The 19419-nt window shown below is 37.3% G+C and overlaps 1 long non-coding RNA gene across 5 annotated transcripts in view; it reads right to left on the bottom strand.

The window, feature by feature from the left end:
• Window positions 1-19419, bottom strand: part of LOC140629555 (uncharacterized) — a 570920-nt gene that overhangs the window by 439780 nt on the left and 111721 nt on the right. For all 5 annotated transcript variants that reach the window (XR_012027406.1, XR_012027407.1, XR_012027409.1 and 2 more), the window contains exon 2: window positions 13894-13952. This is a non-coding gene — a long non-coding RNA (uncharacterized lncRNA). The remainder of the gene's footprint in view (window positions 1-13893; window positions 13953-19419) is intronic.

Here is a 19419-nt window from a genome sequence, read left to right as displayed (position 1 = left end):
TCATGAGTTGCAAATTCAAAATGCTGGTTTTGACAGTAGATCTCTTGATACCCAAGGGCTGCTGCCTTTTAATCCTTTAAAAGTAAAGAGGCAGAATTTATATGAAACCAAAACAGAACAAAACAGATAAATAGATTCTGAGAGATGTCTTACAGGGAAATGGTACTTAGCAGAGCACTATAGACAAAAATGTAGAAGATGCTTTGTTCATTTGCACCTGCCCTTCAAGAGTTAAGTGAATTGAAGGCCAGAGGAAGAGTACCTCATGCTCTCCTTGTGTTCTTGACATCTCAACTACATTTTAGGAATTAAATGCTATTACAGATGAATGTGATTGTATTTCTGGTCCATTGCCCAGCAGTGTTCTATCTAGAATCTGGTGCTCAGTAAACGTTTGATGATTAAGGTAAACAGGTGAACCTAGCTAGGAGTCTATCTCATGGTTTCCTGTTTTGAGGAGTCCTAGGCAGGAAGTATAATATCAATTACAGTCAAGAAAGTAGCTTTTCACCAAAGCTATGCACCGCTGATATTCAAAGATAGAATATAATCTCTTCATTACCAAAAGATATAAGGAACTCTCCTTCTCACACTTTCCCTGAGGGAAAACATTCCACCAACTTTGCAGCAACAGGATATCACAAAAGTTTATCCTCAAATTTCTTAAATGAGAAATCTTCACCGAACTGTGTTTGTATACTGCGAAAATGAGAAACAAAAAAGGCAAGCCCCTAAGACCTGCTATGTAATAAGCTAGTTTCTCAGTTTGCTAGAAGTTTCAGTTATTCAATGTTGGTTTAGGTAAAATTAAAAGTGAAACATACTCTCTCTCTCTCTCTGTATCTCTCATTAATAAATAAATAAAATCTTTTGAAAAAGGGGGGTGCAGCCTGGGGTGGCTCAGCGGTCTAGCGCCTGCCTTCAGCCCAGGGCGTGATCCTGGAGACCCAGGATCGAGTCCCATGTCAGGCTCCCTGCATGGAGCCTGCTTCTCCCTCTGCCTCTCTCTCTCTCTGTCTCTCTCTTTCTCTCCCTCTATCTCTCATTAGTAGATAACTAAAATCTTTATTTTTTTTTAAGTGAAACATAGGGTTGTAGCCCGACATTGCTAGACTTGCCCAGTAGCTGCCAGGAACCCAAACTAGACACGGAGAACTAAGGAGAAACAGCATGACTCATAGCCAACAGATATATTGTGGAACTGGAGCTACTTCTGATACTCAGTTACCAAGAGAAGACAGTTTATGAGTCAAACACTGAGGACTGCATAGAGAGAAATTGCATGGGATTTCATGTGTGCTTCGGGGATCAATAGTTGCCCATTGTAATTACTAAAACACTCCACATCTTTGCAGTTGTCTAGAAAACCTACATGCCCTCTTCCCACCTCCTCTCCCAAAAGCTTTCCACTTCTTTCACCGCTGTTCAGCCACTTTATTTTTCTTGCCCCTCCCCTTCTAGTTTCAACACTTAGCATTGCCATCTTTCTCCCTAGAATTCTCCTTCCTCCTATTTTTCACATCTGGCCCCCACTTATCATCGATTCTTGCTCAGCTCAAATGTCACCCCCTCAGAGAAGCTGTCTCATCTTGTCCTTCTGGCTGAAGTCTTCACCTACCCATACCTATATTCCCTACCACTCACTCTCAACTCCATTGCCTGGTTTCATTTTTCTCCTAAAAAATGACCATCATCTGAAATTACCTTAATCATCATTTGATTGCATGTTTATTGTTGACCTCTACTAGAGCGTGTTATCTAAGGAGTAAGGATTCAGTCTCGTTGGCCTTCAAACAAATCTGGCACCAGATTTGTTCCTGGTACATGTGTTTTGACCCTTAAAAGGAATTAAAAATAATATATTTCAGAAAGTTGAGGCTGAAATCTAGTGATATCTAATGTGAAGAGGGTGAAGATCTTTATTACTGTACTAAATTCTTATCTGGAGCAAAAAGGAACAAATACTGTAACAAATATTATATGAGGAGGAAAGTGTTTCAGATCACATCATTTTAGTTGACTGGCATAGAGATATCTTTAGGACTGCCTCAGCCCCTGGCAAATGTCACCAAAAGGCAACATGAACATTATAATTATCCAGGGCTTTGATGAACAACAAAAAGTTTTCAACTTTCTATAAAGGACGTATGTAGTTGGGGCCCAAGCTCCAATAAACTCTGATCCACCATCATAAGGATTTGTGTAACCTACTTCAGGAGGGAAAAATAGGATTTAAATAGCACCTTCTCTTCATCTTCATCACAAAGGATAGCTAGGCAAAACCTGCCATGTTTGATCTATCAATGGGACAAAAAGGAATAAAACAACTACGGTAAAATTAAAACATTTTTCACATTTGGATATTCAATATGAAAAAGCTGGTTCTAGAGGTACTGAATTCATAAAAATTGTCTGCTTCATCACTAACTTTCCAGAAGTGCCACTAATAAAAAGATAGGACTCTACACGGAACCTTTAGGTAGGCCTCTAGAATTTAAAAAGGCCCACAAAAAAGTTTGTTGCAATTGCAGGCAGATAGCTGAGGAATTAGAAGGCCATGATGGCTTGTGCAAACAGACCACAACAATAAGGACTTTGATAAAAACTCTGAAAGAATCTTTATACTTCAAACTATATGCTCTGAAACTGTGCACATTGCCTTTATACCCAGACAAACGTATCTTCGAACAAAAGGGATTCTGGGGCTTGTGGGAGAGCGAGATAGTCAGTGAAAGAGAAGTATATCAGAATGATGGTGTAGAATTGAAAGGGAAGCATGGGGGAACAGCTGTAGGACCCAGTTTAAAACAAACAGGTGGAAGGGAGTGTAAGGATGTCTGAGAAGCTCCAATGTGTTCTAATCAGCCATGGGAGAGAGGGAGGCAAAAACACTGTACTTTCTCAATGTGAATAAAGGCTCAGGTCTTGATGAAAGCTGGACCTCGGTAAGGGGCTTTGGGCACAAGATGAAGAGAAGCCAGGAAAATTCGTTTGAAGATTCAAAGTTAACATTTCAGTTGAATGATTGATTTATCACCAACAATTCAGCTGTAGGCTAAATGATCAAATTTAGGCTATTATCCTTGTAATTAAAGCTTTCTTAAAGCATTGGCTCTGTTACCTGTATTTTTTAACCAAATACTTCATATCTGGAAAACACTGAATTGGTAAAATCAAATTAACAAGAATTTATTGAATGACTCCAGTCCCTGGACTCTGGGAGAGCTGAAGCCTTCTCCGTTTTATTCATTGTGTATCCTTGCAATATGTACCAGGTAGTAGGCATTTACTATATAGCTGTTGATTGAATGAATAAATGGATTAATTAGTTTTCATTGCCAATTCATGTGCTTTCCAGATTTACGTCTCCCTTAATTAGATGACTTACACACCGAGGCTCTGGAACTATGGCCACAGATGCATACTAAAATTGAGGCATGTCCATTTGGTTGATTCCTCACTCTTTGTCAGTAGCAGGTTTGTTGCAGCAAAGAAAAGAAATTTAAAGGCATTTACCCCCCCATCAAAATAAACAGAATAAAGGCATCTATCAAGAGCATAGGCAATAACTAATGCATGTAGGTTCAGCTATGTACAAAAACACATTTCTGAGAAAGTCCTGATCTTAACATATCAAAGTATTCACCTATTTGGCACTAAATTAATTAATGAGATGTTCATAGGCATCTGAGCCCAAGTGATGTATCAGAGAGAGAAGCACAATTACTCATTTGAGTAATTATCTAATTAACCTTTTAGGAACAGAGCTTTTAGTGGGATTGTCATGAAATTTGAAGAACCTTTTTTTCTTTCTTTTTTTTTTTTCAAAATAAAACTGGCTCTCAGTATGTGGTTACTCATAAAGAAAGGGAAAATTTTTAGGATAGCCATGGGTATTTTTAAAAATGGTGCCCATTAAAGGCCATAATATTGACGCAATTTTCCAGGGCTGGTTTTAGTTTCCCCACTGAGTGGTAATTAGGTCATTGGGCCAGTCCTTCTCTTGACTGACCATTATGATTTCACCAGGTTTGCTTCTAAAAATAGCCTTTTGTAGGAATTGTTAGTCACTATCAGCTTTTCCCTGAGTTAATGTGGCTTTCGCTGAAGGTGCCAAAAGTACCTCCCTGGAAACTTAAGTTTTCCATGTGTTCATAGAACAAGTATATGCTAATTCACTATAGCAGTCTGAATTTTCTATGGTCCTGATTTGCCTGAACCAGCAAGTGGAAGTTAATTTATTTTATAGTCCATGGCCTTCCCTCTGAAGGGAACCACTGGCAAGCATTGTTTTGTGTTCATGTGAATAGCTACCTCCTGGAATAGGGAAACCATCTCTATGATTCTTAGAGTATTTCTCCTAAGCCAGGTTGACTCAAGTCTGCCCCCTTGATCTGCTATCTCGTGCTGGTCCTCCACTTTCTTTAAGGAGTGACACTTCTTCACTTAAAGAGCTCTTCTCTCAGGAGAGTTGCCCGTGTTCACACAGGGAGTTAAGTGGGAAGCGAGACAAGAGTAGTAAAGAAATTGGTATCTTAGGGACCATGGTCTACATAGATTGAAGCAATGAATTAAAACCAACCCAGGAAGTTTTGTAATAAACTAGTCAAGGTAACTATTACAATCAATGACATAGAGATTGATTTAGAGTTCTGGTGTCATGTAAAGATTAGAGATTTAGATATTTCTCCTTCACCTCTACTTTTAATTAGGTGCTTTTTTTTCTCTGTACCCGCTCTAATCTAAAAATTCAATCTTCGGGAAAAAGGAACACAGAGTAGGATGTCAGGAGACTCGCATTTTAGGTATGTCTAGTTTACTCCTATCACAAAATATTTTAAGTTCCTAATATGTACTATGTGCTAAAATACCCTTAACTCTGTCCGTATTCCAACCTCACCTTATAAAATGACCAGATGTGAAGAAGAAATAATACAATTTTGTGAAATGGCTTTGTGAATTAGAATAGCAACACTCAAGCTGAGATGCACTATGTCCTAGGGGTCCCTAAAACCATTTCAAATTGTCTCAGAAAGCAAAACTGTTTTTTGTGATAAGACACGATTAGCCTTTTTCCCCTATGCTGACCTTTGTTTTGATAGTGCAAAAACAATGCTAGCACCTTACTCTTTATCAAGACAATGGTATTAAACCATACTTGTCATTGCATTTTTCATTGCCATGGATTCATAAAACATATATATTTATGTTTATATGTTTACATACATGTATGTATGTGAGCCAGTTTCATTTAAGAAATCATGATGATGTAATAAAATTGTTCATTTTATTAAATCTAGAATTTTTTAAACATGTACTTTTAGTCATTTGTGTGATAAAATGGGAGGTAGGCCTGAAGCACTTCTACTGTCTACAGAGAAAAAGAATGCTCTTGTATAATTTTCTGAGCTATAAGCTCAACTAGTCATTATTTTTATAAACATTAATTTTACTTGAAAGAAAGTCTAAAGATATAATTATTCAGATTTGGATACTTGGCAGATAATTTTTCAGAAATATATCATGGTTTTGATTTGTATTTCCCTGGTGGTTCATGATATAGTGCATTTTTTCATATATGTGTTGGTCATGTGTATGTCTTTTTTGAAGAGATGTCTATTGAAGTCTCTAGCTCCTTTTTTTTTTTTTTGTAAAGATTCATTTATTTATTTGAGAGAGAGAGCAGGGAAGAAGGGACAGAGGGAGACAGAAAGAGAATCCCAAGCAGACTCCCCATGACCATGGAGCTGGATGTGGGGCTTGATCCTATGACCCTGAAATCATGATCTGAGCTGAAACCAAGAATTGGATGCCCAACTGACTGAGTCACCCAGGTAATGTTGTTGTTGCTGTTTTTTGGGGTTTTTTTGTTTTGCTTTCTTGATTTGTGGTTTGTTTTTGTTTGTTTGTTGCTATTGAGTTGTAAAAGTTCCTTATATATTTTGGAAACTAACCACTTATTAGATAAGTAGTTTGCAAATATTTTGTTCCATTCCAGTTGCCTTTTCACTAAATTGATCGTTCCCTTTGCTATGTAGAAGCTTTTTAGTTTGACATAGTTCCACTAGTCTATTTTGCTTCTGTTGCCTGTGCTTTTGATTGTCAAATCTATGAAATCACTGCTAAGACCAATGTCATGAAAATTTTCCTGTAGGTTTCCCTCTAGGAATTTTAAAGTTTAAGTCCTCAATCCATTTTGAGTTTATTTTATGTATGGTGTAAGAAAATGGTCTAACTTCATCCCACACCTGTAGGATGACTGTTATCAAAATAATAAACAGATAAAAAACAAAAGAAAATATTGGTGAGGATGTAGAGAAACTGAACGCTGGTACACTTTTGTTGGGAACGCAAATGGTGCAACCACTATGGAAAACCATATGGATGTTTTTCAAAAAATTAAAAATAAAGCCACCATATGATTCAGCAATCTTATTTCTGGATATTTACCCAAAAGAATTAAAATCGAGATCTCAAAGAAATATTAGCAATCCTATGTTCACTGCAGTGCTAGTCACAATAGCCAACATGTGAAAACAATCTAATTGTTGGATGAGTGAATAAAGAAAATGTGGTATACATACAATATATACATACAATGGAATATTACTCACCATTAAGCAAAAGGGAAATCCTGCAATATGTGACAGCATGGATGAACCTTAAGAACATTATGCTAAGTAATAAAGCAGTCACAGAAGGATGAATACTGCATGATTTCCCTATAGTCAAAATCATAGAAGCAAAGAAGAGAATGGTGGTTGCCAGGGGCTAGGAATGGGAGAAATAGGGAGTTGCTAAAAAACATTATAAAATTTCAGTTATATAAGATGAATAAATTCTAGAAATCTGCTGCACAACACTGTGCCTATAGATATCAATATTAAATTGTACTTTAAAAAATCTGTTAAGAGTGTAGATCTCGGGATCCTTGGGTGGCGCAGCGGTTTGGCGCCTGCCTTTGGCCCAGGGCGCGATCCTGGAGACCCGGGATCGAATCCCACATCGGGCTCCCGGTGCATGGAGCCTGCTTCTCCCTCTGCCTGTGTCTCTGCCTCTCTCTCTCTCTCTGTGAGACTATCATAAATAAATAAAAATTAAAAAAAAAAAGAGTGTAGATCTCATGTTAAGTTTCTGAACATTTTTTCTTATGATCAATCAATCAGTAAAATAAACCTGTCACTTCAAGAAAAACAATAGGTAGTATATGTCATTAGCAATAAAATGTAAGCTTTCCAGCAAAAATTAGAATTCTGGAAAAATTGTTTCCATCACTATGAGTATGATAGTGTCCCAATATTTCCAAACTTTTCTGATGTGATTTGTGATGGCAGTAACAGATATGATTGTTTAATATTATGAAATGCGTCAATGTTTAGAGGATCCACATAACTTAGTTAACCAATAACTTAGAGAACTAATATTCTCCATATAATCAACGCACAGTGTCAAAAACTCCTCTAGGCCTAAAAGATCCACTCAATGTTATGTATCTATATCTTAGGATACAAAAAGTTTCATTGATAGTATCTCATACTTTACATTGCAACTAAACTTTATGACACTACCTTTTCTAGAGTTTTGGTATAGTATTAAGGAAAAAAATATCCAGAATTATCTGACAAGTTTATTAAATAATTCCTCTGTTTCCAGATACACATACTTACATGGCCTGGTTTTCTTCCTATATTTCAAGCAAAACAAACATCAAAGCAAAATGTAGAAACAGAACGGGGGTGCTAGAGTGGCTCAGTTGGCTGAGCGTCCAACTCTTGGTTTCTGTTCAGGTCATGATCTCAGGATCATGAAATGGAGCCCCATGTGAGGCCCTACACTCAGTGTGGAGTCTGTCCCTCTACCTCTGCTCCTACCCTCACTCACACTCACTCTCTCTCTCAAATAAATAAAATCTTTAAAAAAAAAAGATTTTTGAAACAGAATGATTCAGAAGCATATATGAGAATTCAGCTGTCTTCTTTTAAGCCTGACATTAAAGAGATTTCCAAAAATGTAAAACAATGTCATTTTAGTATTTGGGGGAGCAAAATAGAGTCATTTTTCATTAAAATATGTTACTTAGACTGACATGTAAATATCTCTCATTGCTATTGTAAATACACTAATTTTTTTTGAATTTTCTCACTTGTAATTTCCAATACAATAAATATTAATAGATATTGCCCAAATAAACAAAAAGCTCTTTGGTCTCATTGGTTTTTAAGAGTATAAAGGGGTCTGGGCAATAGGTTTGAGAAACACTACTTTAAAATGATGTGTTTCTGCTTCTTCTCTCTGTCAGTAATAAAAACAGCTAACTTAGGAAAAGGCACTGGGAAATCCAAGGACCCGAGTCCCTGCTGCTCTCTGACATACTGGAGGGTGGCTGCTCAGGTACTCTGTCTTTTCACTAGCTCAAGATTCACCAGGTTCATTACTGAATCTAGTTGAGTGCAACAGTAAAATACTAAAACTGCTGGTAATCAACTTTCAAGATTTTGTTTTCATTGATTTCCCCAATTCCCAGTGGTATACAATCCCTTTTTCTTTACCCATTTGGCTTCTTAATAACAATTGCATATTGTTTCGTAAAAGGCAGATACTCATTGCAATCCATCAAAAACAAGGCCAGGTTACCTTCAGAGCGACTGAGGTGATCCCTTGTTTGGAGCGCTTTCTTCTACTTCTGAATAGGTCTTGGCTTTCCTCTTTGGAAGTAGTCAAATTGTCCACAAGCAATCATGTGTAAATATTAAGCTTTAGAGCTTCAGGATGTCCTGAAAATATTTCCATTCATGGTGTTCCATACACAACAATTGGAGGATTTTCACAATCCAGCTATTAGAAATGAAATCATTTTTATACCTGGATCTATCTGATTGGTCTCAATTAGCTTAGAACTATAAAAAAATAAACTTAGTTTGAAAAGTTAAGCATTACCCAAAGTGTGCCATTGTTTTACTCAATAAATATGTGTCCCAGTCCTACAGAGCACAAGACCCTTGACCTAAGAATTTCCATTTAAACCTTATAATATCTCCCATTCTTTTGAAATAGGTGTTACTTCAGTCTTACAATTAACAAAACAGAGACTCATATAGTGAAACTTGCAGAACCAAGATTAAAAATGAGGTTTATTTGATTTCATATTGATGAGCTCTGTAACTAACACAGCATAGGTAGATTAGAATAAGGACAGATTTGAGATCACAAATCAATTAGGAAGTCACTGCATTGTTTGAATGAAAGGCAACATGATGAAATTTATTTTCTTCTCTTGAAGAAAGATTAATTTTTTCCAAGTATTTTTATGATATAAAATCTCTCAACAAATGGTCAACAGATCTGATGCTGTTAGCTCAGAAGGCCTCAGTTCTGGTGTTTCCTATTTATAACTGATTTATCAAAAAACTTGAATAATTGCTAGACAAAAACTAGTTTGTACTAGAGCAACTGCTGTGGTTTTGGCATTTAAAAAATCAGCAATTGATATATTTTCACTTAAAGCTAACATAGCTGGGGATCCCTGGGTGGCTCAGCGGTTTAGCGACTGCCTTTGGCCCAGGGCATGATCCTGGAGTCCCAGGATCAAGTCCCGCGTCCGGCTCCCGGCATGGAGCCTGCTTCTCCCTCCTCCTGTGTCTCTGCCTCTCTCTCTTTCTCTCTCTCTCTCTCTCTCTCATAAATAAATAAACTTTTTTTTAAAGCTAATATAGCTAATCAATATTCATTTTCCTCACTAAAAATGTCTAAATCTACATGTTTTGTTTCTCTGTTTTCTTTTCCCTCCTCATATTCATAAACTGAAGTCTGAGGAGCAAAACCCAAGCCTTTATTTTAACCTCCATTAAGAGGTGATCTTTCAATACTGGATTGCTATTTCTCCAGAGGTAAAAGTAGAATTCAGTAATTTAATAAAGGCCTACTCCTAGGTATGTAAAAAGATTTTGATAGAGTGAAAGATCCCATTCACAACTTCATCTCCACAGTGTGATCTCATTTGAGTATTATAAATAATTCCCATTCATTGAAAAGAAATAACTTAGTGAAAATGCTCATAGCAGAAAACACAAGTATGTCTAAGTTTCCAAATTCAGATTTTAAAATTTCACAAATTTTTTTCATCACATTTATATTTCTAGTAGTTTTTGAAAATGATCCCCTTCCTCTCCTGCATAAGACCCTCCTGGATTTCCCTCTATGTACAGGGTAAAGTCGATGTTCTTGCATCTTAGCCAAAAAACTACCAAGTCCTGCCCATGTTTACTCTACAGCCTTAGGCATCCCTGCAACCCAGCTTGTCTCTTTCTCTCTAACCACGATGACGTATTACCTAGTTGCCTAAATGTGACGTATTACTGCACATTTATCTGCTTCAACTATTCATCCTGCTTCCTGTTCTTGGACTGTTCGCCCTCCTCCCAGCATTTTCAGCCTGGGGGCATACATACATCTTGACACTCACCTCAAGTACCATCTATTGACAAGTACCAAGTCAAGTACCAAGACTTTTTTCTGACAAGTCTGTTGTGCCCACCCTACCCTCAGCCAAACCTGAGCACATTTCTTCCTCTCAGCTAAAACTTCAATATTCTTCTATCATCATATGTTTACATCTATGTTTCTCCTCAGATCTACAAACTTCTCAAAAACAGAGGTCCCTTTTGTTGACCTTCTTTCCTAGGCATATATTTTAACAGTAGGCACATATTAGACACTCAGTAAACATCTGTTGAACAAACGTATAGATCTTCAACCCAAAGACTTTCTACAACTGTCTAAATATAAAAAATATACATTAAGTCAATATTCTGGTAAATTTAAAAAGGTAAAACAAACATTATGATAAAACCCAGAAATCCTACTCTGTGATCACCCAAGGAAATGATATTTTAAGATTAGTTGATACAAATAGTACATTTGAAGCATTAATGAGATTCAGAAATAAAGTGTTACTATCTTGGTTTGACTTATATTCAAAACAGTGTCTATTTGTAAATTAAGTAGCACAGCTTATAAAAGTAGCATTGTTAAATTTACTATCTACACAGATTCAAATTTTTTTATATTCCAACTGAAATATGTAGTATTTTAAACTAAAACCAGAAAAGTGGCATCTTATGCTTAAGAAGTTGCCTAGTCCAATGTCCAAGGCAAAGCAGGCACTTGATCAATTTATCTTGAATGAATTAATGAATAAACTAATGAATGAATGAAAAACAAATGAAATCTATCAATTCCTCTAGTTGACAGATGATAAAATTGATACCCAAGAGTTACAAAACAATGATAGATAATCCACTGTTATGGCTCCTAGATCAATACTGTGTTGTATGTAAATTATAAATGTTATAATATTTAATAACTTTGAATGAAGGAGCACATAGTCAGAGATATAGAACCTCAGTGCAGGACAAGAAACATTTATCCTAAACCTAATACAGACCTTACATTCTGCTGGGTGCTGCAGATACAAAAAAAAGAATGAATAAGCCAGAATCTCCCTCAAGTACAGTCTCGTAGTAGAGAAAAACAAGTATTTATAGTGCAATGTGATACACACAGACTTAGGGCAACACAAATGAGAAAGTGATTCAACCTAGGGAAAAAAGGGGAAAAAAAAGGAGAGGAAAGGAAGGATGAAATTGAAGCAGCCTCTGAAGAATAAGTAGGCATTTTCCAAATAGATGAGATAGGGAGTGGAATTCTAGGCAGGAGACACCAATGTCAGCTCATCTAACATCATGGAAATGATGGATCTGTACAAAAAAAGCTTCAAGAATAGAACCAATGCTGACCTCAGCAGAGGGCAATAGTACTGCATAAATGGAGAGAAATAAATAGTTTTTTCTCCAGTCACTCCCAAGTGGGAAACCAACATGCCAGGAGCTATGAAGAGCCTCAGGAGAATACGAACTAGGAAGAGCCCTCTGTTTGAAGGAGATGCACCTCCTTGTACCTAATGCATTGCGGGCCAACACACCTTGGTGAGAAATACCCTGACCTAAGCAGCTATCAGGAGATAGTAATGCACTATATGCTTTAGGTCAACACAATATTATTGTTTACTTACTAATCCACTTGTTTTATTTACTGTGCCTGGTTCATTTTTGCATAGATTTTCTTTCTAATTTTCTAAATATTAATATTTCAATTCACAGGAAGCATTCTTTATTCCAAAGAATAAAAAAGGTATGATTTTAATGATTCGGTACAGCGTTAGATGGAGAAACATCACACCCGTGGGTTGCTCTATAGTCTTGATTACATCCAACATTAGAAGTTTAAAAATCCTGAGGTGAGAAAGGCAACAAAAAATGAATATTGTAGATTGGTGATAGGTAAGTAAGCTCTTGGAATCCAATCTCAATGACACCCTCATCCTTCACTAAACATGGAGGCCTATAAATTACTGAAATAGGGGTCACATCCCCATTTCATCCCACCCAACTCAGCTCCTTAAGAACCACAGGAAGTATCAAATCACACAGTGTGAACAATAGGAGGGAAAAACAGTAGGTTGGGAAAGATAATTCAAGTGGACATAAGAGAAAGGAAACAGGAGAGAAAATGGCTCAGATTTCTGGAGGAAAGAGTTATTTATTTATTTATTTATTTATTTATTTATTTATTCATGAGAGACACAGAGAGAGAAGCAGAGACACAGGCAGAGGGAGAAGTAGGCTCCCTGTGGGGACCCTGATATGGGACTTGATCCCAGGACCCCAGGATCATGCCCTGAGCTGAAGGCAGACACTCAACCACTGAGATACCTAAGCATCCTGGAAAGAGCTACTTAATAAAACATGTAAAAGATTGACAAGAAGATCCCTCAGGTCTCTTACTCTTGGCCTTTGTCATCTTCATCACAACCTCTACCACCACCACCATCATCAGGTAGTACTGCATAGAGATTCAAGCCTTAGATTAGTTTTCAAAAGCCCCAGTCTACAGACTCACTATTGTTAGCCCATTTTAGGTTTTACCTTCAATTACTGGATTCCATAAGCCTCAATCCCCTCATCTGTAAAATGGGGAAAATAGCAGTACCTAACTGAAGAGATACTTAGGATAATTAAGATCATCACAATAAAGTTTTAGCACACTACCTGGCCACAGGACAGACTCTCAATAAGGTCCACTATTGTCGTTATCATCGTGATCATCATCATCATCTGAAAATTTCCTGATTGCCATTTTTTGTAACGCCAGCCAATTCAAAGAGGGATTCATATATCTTACACCAGAAATCTGGTGATGACCACCAAATATATGCATGGATATGAATTATCAATGGACTACTTTTTCATCATGTGGAAATTGCCTTTAAATAAGCAGGAATGATCATAGTCTCCAAAACATTTCTTAAATCTTCTATAAATGAAAGGCATGTTTTTTCTTGGTAAACATTATAATCCTGGCCACTTTGAGAAATTAAGGAAGTTGCTTTTGTTTTGTTCACTCTGCCTTGATTTTTTTTTTAATGCCAATACACACCCTTCTTGAACAAACCCCAGCCAGACAGATATTTGCCATTTCATTATTGTTTTAAAGTGTTAGCCCCAGACACATAAGCATTGTTGGAATGCAATGGAAAAAAAATGTTTTAAATCTCAAATGGGGTAATAAACTGTAGCCAGAAGCTAATTGTCCTGAAACCCGAGCTTTTATAACATGTTACTACTGTAGTGGGACCACTCAGCACTCCTTCGGTGGGGTTGTTGTGTAATTGGTAGTAGATTACGTTGCAGACATATAAAAAAAAAAAAAAGATGTCAAATCAGACATTTCTGCTTATTACTGTAGACCTCAGCATAATTCTCAAAGCAATCAATGCATTTCATCCATTAAACTATTGATGGGGGTTATTAATTCATATAACGTTTAACTACTCACTATGGACTTTCTCTCTGCCAACTTTCTTCCACCCAAGAAGTCCTGAAATGTTGCCGCTCCTGTCAAAAGAAATGAATCATTAATAAGAACCAGCAAGGCCAGAGGCGAGCTAGAAGCTGGGCCATGATATATATAGGCTTCACATTCTTTTAATTCGGTGCTGAACTGCATGTGTAAAAGGAGCAAATAGCCCAGTAGGGTTTTACCAAGAGGCTGAAAGAAACACAAAAAGGATATATCCGTCAAAACTATTTATTGAGGATTTAGGGATCTGAGAATACTTTTTATGTTTAGATAATACATTAGGTAGACACATTAAGAGTCAATAGTAACAAGAATTCAGAAGCAATACTCCAACTAAACTCTAACCCCAGGAGGCTAGGGCAATGATCATACTTATCTGCCAAAGCCTTAACAAAATTAGGCAAGACCAGGCAAGAGTATGCCAATGTCCAAAGAAAATTTTGTGATAAGAATGTAAGAAATACCTCTTCTTCCAAGTCTTAATCTTCATATTAAGATTTGTTAGTTTCTATCTTTTTTTTCCTTTGCTCTCATCCCCCATCTTTTTTTTTATAATTACTTTTTTTTTTAAGATTTTACCTATTTATTCATGAGAGATAGAGAGAGAGAGAGAGGCAGAGACACAGGCAGAGGGAGAAGCAGGCTCCATGCAGAGCCTGATGTGGGACGTGGGACTCGATCCCGGGTCCCCAGGATCATGGCCTGGGCTGAAGGCAGCGCTAAACCACTGAGCCACCCACGGATCCACCCCCCAAATCCCTTTGTTGAGACACTCTGCCCTCAGGAGAATTCTAGTATCAATGTGAGCTTACAAAATGGAGAAGGAGTTTGGTTATTAGAAGAGACTTGTGAAAAATAAATATATAAAAATAAGAGACTTGTGTGATAACAAAAGCCATGAGCTTTGAAGTCAGATTTGAATCTATCATCTGATTCTGTTAACTCCTTATTGAAAAATAATGTTACCCTCCTAAGTTCCAATCTCTTCTTGTATAAAATGAGGGTAATAATGCTAACCTTACAGAGCTTTGACACAGTATAAAAGCAATAGGGTGCATTGACTACTGACTCAAATTCTTGGCACTAAGATGATAACCAGTGATGGATAGGGGATGGTGACAATGATGACAGCGAAGCACCCGGTCAGTGTGGATATTCACACTAATGTCCCAAAGCAGATCTGAGGCCTAGATCAATACCAGTATCCTGGAAACTTCATTCCACCATATATGTGTTTTGCTTTAGCCACCTGTTGGGCATTTGCCAGATTAATTTTTAAAAACAGTGGAAGAATAAGCCTGGCCCGAAGAAGAGGAGAACAGCCTTCATATGACTCATAGCTGAAAAGCCAAGCCCATTTAGAGAATTGGAATAAAGCTTGGGATCTGAATGTCCTCACATTATTTTCAGGCTGCCAAGGATTCCCTCAAACAGGCAAGAACAATTCCTTCAATCAAGTTTTGAATAAATCTGACAGTAAGGAAAAATTCTGTGGTAAGAGAATTATGGAATTGAACTTAATAATTTTGTTTTTTCTTACCCTGAGAACAGAGTCCTCCTCCTTATAGCTGTAACATTTTTCCAAGTTTCTTATACTCGTAACATGATTAAGATTTTACAAAATATACCTGAAATCTCAGCTGATACTCACGGATATCACTTGAGCTCCTTATTATTACTACCATCACCAATTTACAGCTTAAGCTCAAAGTGGACCAAGCAACTTGCCCAATTGTCACACCACTGGTGTGTCACAAAGACACAATGATATTCCCAGACTACAGATACCGAGTCCAGGGATATTTCACTAGAGGTTTACAAGTGTGTTTAAATTGTACTGCTGAGGGCCACAGATCAACTTGAATAGGCACCCTTTAATTAAGCCTCTTCAGGAGGTATCTGTTGGCCCTGAAAATTTTCATATACAAGGATTTCCTGTTTTTTGAGGATCTTCTGACTCTAAAATATTTTTAAATACATGAAACATGACTGATTACTTAACTATATCAATTTAATTTCAGATGAATATTATTTTTCACAAAGAAGAGTTTGCAAGTATCCTAGACATTTTCATTCATTTATATCTCTAAAAATACTTTAAATAATCCTTTATAATGTATTGGGCAATAATCTCAGCTCTAGATAGAAAGGGAGACAGAACATGAAAGACTTCTAACTCTGGGAAATGAACTAGGGGTGATGGAAGGGGAGGTGGGCAGGGGGTGGGGTGACTGGGTGATGGGCACTGAGGTAGGCACTTGATGGGATGAACACTGGGTGTTATTCTGTATGTTGGCAAATTGAACACCAATAAAAAATAAATTTATAAAAAAAAGAAAAGTAAAAAAAAAGAAGAAGAAAGAATGAATGAACAAACAGACAAAAATCTCTGCTTTTTTGAAGCTCACACTCTAAGTAGGGAGAGCTGAGATATCCAAAGAAGTATGCTGCTATGTTTGTCTAAATGTGTAAAGTTTATAGAACAGGGAATGGGATTAGGGAATGCTGGGATGCTATTTTAAATAGACTTGTTTGGGAAGACTTCATTGATAAGATTTTTTTTTAAGATTTATTTATTCATTGGAGACACACAGAGAGAGAGAAAGAAAGAGAGAGAGAGAAAGAGAGAGGCAGAAACACAGGCAGAGGGAGAAGCAGGCTCCATGCAGGGAGCCCAACGTGGGACTCGATCCTGGGTCTCCAGGATCACACCCTGGGCTGAAGGTAGCACTAAACTGCTGAGCCACCCGGGCTGCCCAATTGATAAAATTATAGGTGATCAGAAACATGAAAACATAACCAAGCAGGGTGACCTGCTAGAGGGGTATTGAGCTAATCTGGGTGAGAAATGACGGTGACTTGAACAAAGATAGCGAGAAGTGTTGGAATCTGAATACATTTGGAAGATAAAGCCAAAAGGATTTGCAAGCAGATTAAATGTGGGGAGTAAGAAGACATAATACTTGGCTTAGACTCTAACGGGTGAGTGTCCACCAACAGGGAAGACAGAGGCAGAAGCAGGTCTGGGAAAGCATTAGATACATTAAGTTTTAAGTGTCAGTTGGACATCCAAGTAGAAGAGTCTCCTGTGCAGGTGGATAACTCTGGGATTTAGAGGGGGCAGTCCTAGCTTGAGACAAAAACTTGGGAGTTGTCTGAGTGTGGAATGCATTTTAAGTTGAAACTTGGGGACTTCTAGGTAGTGTGAGTACACAGAGACAAGGCTCAGGGATGAATTCTACGACTGGAAGAAGAAGTCTGAGAGATCAGTGCAACCAGCAAGAGACTAAAATGAAGATTAAGAAGACTGTTGCTCAAACATGTAGGACATGCTTTTGTATCTCCTTAGGGAGAAAATATTTATTTTGTGTTTTATTAGAGGTCAGGAGAAGGTGTGATGGATTGGGGGGGCAACTTTGAAAGAGGAGCCAAATATCACTTGGGGCCACTCTAAAAGCAACAGAAAATAGACCAAACTGAGAAATATGTGAAGTGTGATTAAGATGTATGTTTTGAGGGACCTCTGTACTGTTTTCCATAGTGGCTGCACCAATTTGCATTCCCACTAATGGAGCACGAGGGTTCCTATTTCTCCACATCCTCACCAACACTTGTTACTTCTTGTTTTTTTTTTTTTATTCTAACCATTCTTACAGGTTTGAAGTGATATCTCATCGTGCTTTTGATTTGCATTTCCCTGATGATGAGTGATGTTAAACATCTTTTCACATGTCTGTTGGCCATTTGTGTGCCACCTTTGGGGAAAAAATAATAATAAAAATAGAATTACCATATGATCCAGTAGTTCTACTACTGAGTACTTATCCAAAGAAAACAAAAACACTAATTTGAAAAGTTATATGTACCTGTATGGGTTTTACAGCAGCATTATTTACAATAGACAAGATAAGGGAGCAATCCAAGTGTCTGTCAATAAATGAGTGAATAAAGAAAATGTGGTGTATATATACACAGTAGAATTGTACTCAGCCATAAAAAGAATGAGATCATGCCATTTGCAAAAATAAGAAGGAACCTAAAGGGTAAAATGTTAAATGAGATAAATCAGACAAAGAAAGATAAGTACCATGTGATTGCACTCATATGTGGAACTTAAAAACAGAACAAAGAGACAAACAAAAAGACTTAAATACAGAGGGCAGCCCAGGTGGCTCAGTGGTTTGGCGCCTGCCTTCGGCCCAGGGCGTGATCCTGGAGACCCTGGATCGAGTTCCACGTCGGGCTCCCTGCATGGACCCTGCTTCTCCCTCTGCCTGTGTCTCTGCCTCTCTCTCTGTCTCTCATGAATAAATAAATAAAATCTTTAAAAAAAAAAAAAGACTTAAATACAGAGAACAAACCAGTGGTTGCCAGAAGGGAGGTAGGTGACTGGATGGGTGAAATAGGCAAAGGGAGTTAAGAGTACACTTACCATGATGAACACTGAGTAATATACAGAATTTGTGACTCATTACATTATATATCTAAAATTAATATAACACTGTATGTTAATTATATTTCTATAAAAAGTATAATTAAATCTTTTTTATAAGATGCTTCTATTGATTCCCTGTGCAGCTCTTAAAATGAGTCAGAAGGCAAACAGGTTTGCAAATTTGGAAAACACCGTAGATCACGTATAGAACCCTCATACTCTACTCCGGATTGATCACTCATTTTCTTTGTTCTTCTTTACTGTGTCCTTTCAAAACAGCGATTCGATTCCATGTTCCCTTATCTCTACCTCTCTTTAGAAATTTCTCGTTTTGCCCTAAATTTCCTGATACCAAAATAAGAATTCTTTGAGGGCTTAGTACAGGTTAAAGTGAAATGTCCAGGTCCTGCTCATGGTGTTTGTATGAGACATGCCCTTACACAACTATTGGATGTACAAACACTTGCTTAAATTCAGAGATTATCTGCATCATGAGTTCATGTGTCTTCCCTTAACATCAAATATTAGTGGGAAAATCATCTGACAGTTCCTCAAAAAGTTACACAAAGAATTTCCATATGACCCAGCAACTCCATTCCTAGGTATATACACCAAAGAGGCGAAAATTTGCTCTCAAACACATACTTGTACACGAATGTTCATAACAGCACAATTCACAATAACCAAAGGTGTAAACAATCCAGACACCCCCCTCAATGGATAAGTGAATAAACCAAATGTGGTATTAATAGAATATTACCCAGTCGTAGAAAGGAACAGAGTACTGATACATGTTATAACATGGATGAACTTCAAACACATTATACTAAGTGTAAGAAGCCAGATGAAAAGGCCACAAAGTGTTTGAGACCATTTATGCGAAATATCCAGAACGGATGAATGCATAGAAACAGAAAGCAGATTGGTGATAGCCAGGGACTGAGAAGTTACTGTTTAACAGGGAATGGGTTTGTTTGGTTTCTTTGTGATTGTTTTGTTTGCTTGTTTGTTTGGTGGGGGTGTTGGGAGGTGATAAAAATATTTTCTAACTTGATATGTGCAGTGGT

The sequence above is a fragment of the Canis lupus genome, assembly GCF_048164855.1.
Source record: "Canis lupus baileyi chromosome 16 unlocalized genomic scaffold, mCanLup2.hap1 SUPER_16_unloc_3, whole genome shotgun sequence".
Taxonomy (NCBI): Eukaryota; Metazoa; Chordata; class Mammalia; order Carnivora; family Canidae; genus Canis; species Canis lupus.
The sequence above is the reverse complement of the archived record's forward strand: the minus strand, read 5'-3'. Positions and strand labels throughout refer to the sequence as shown.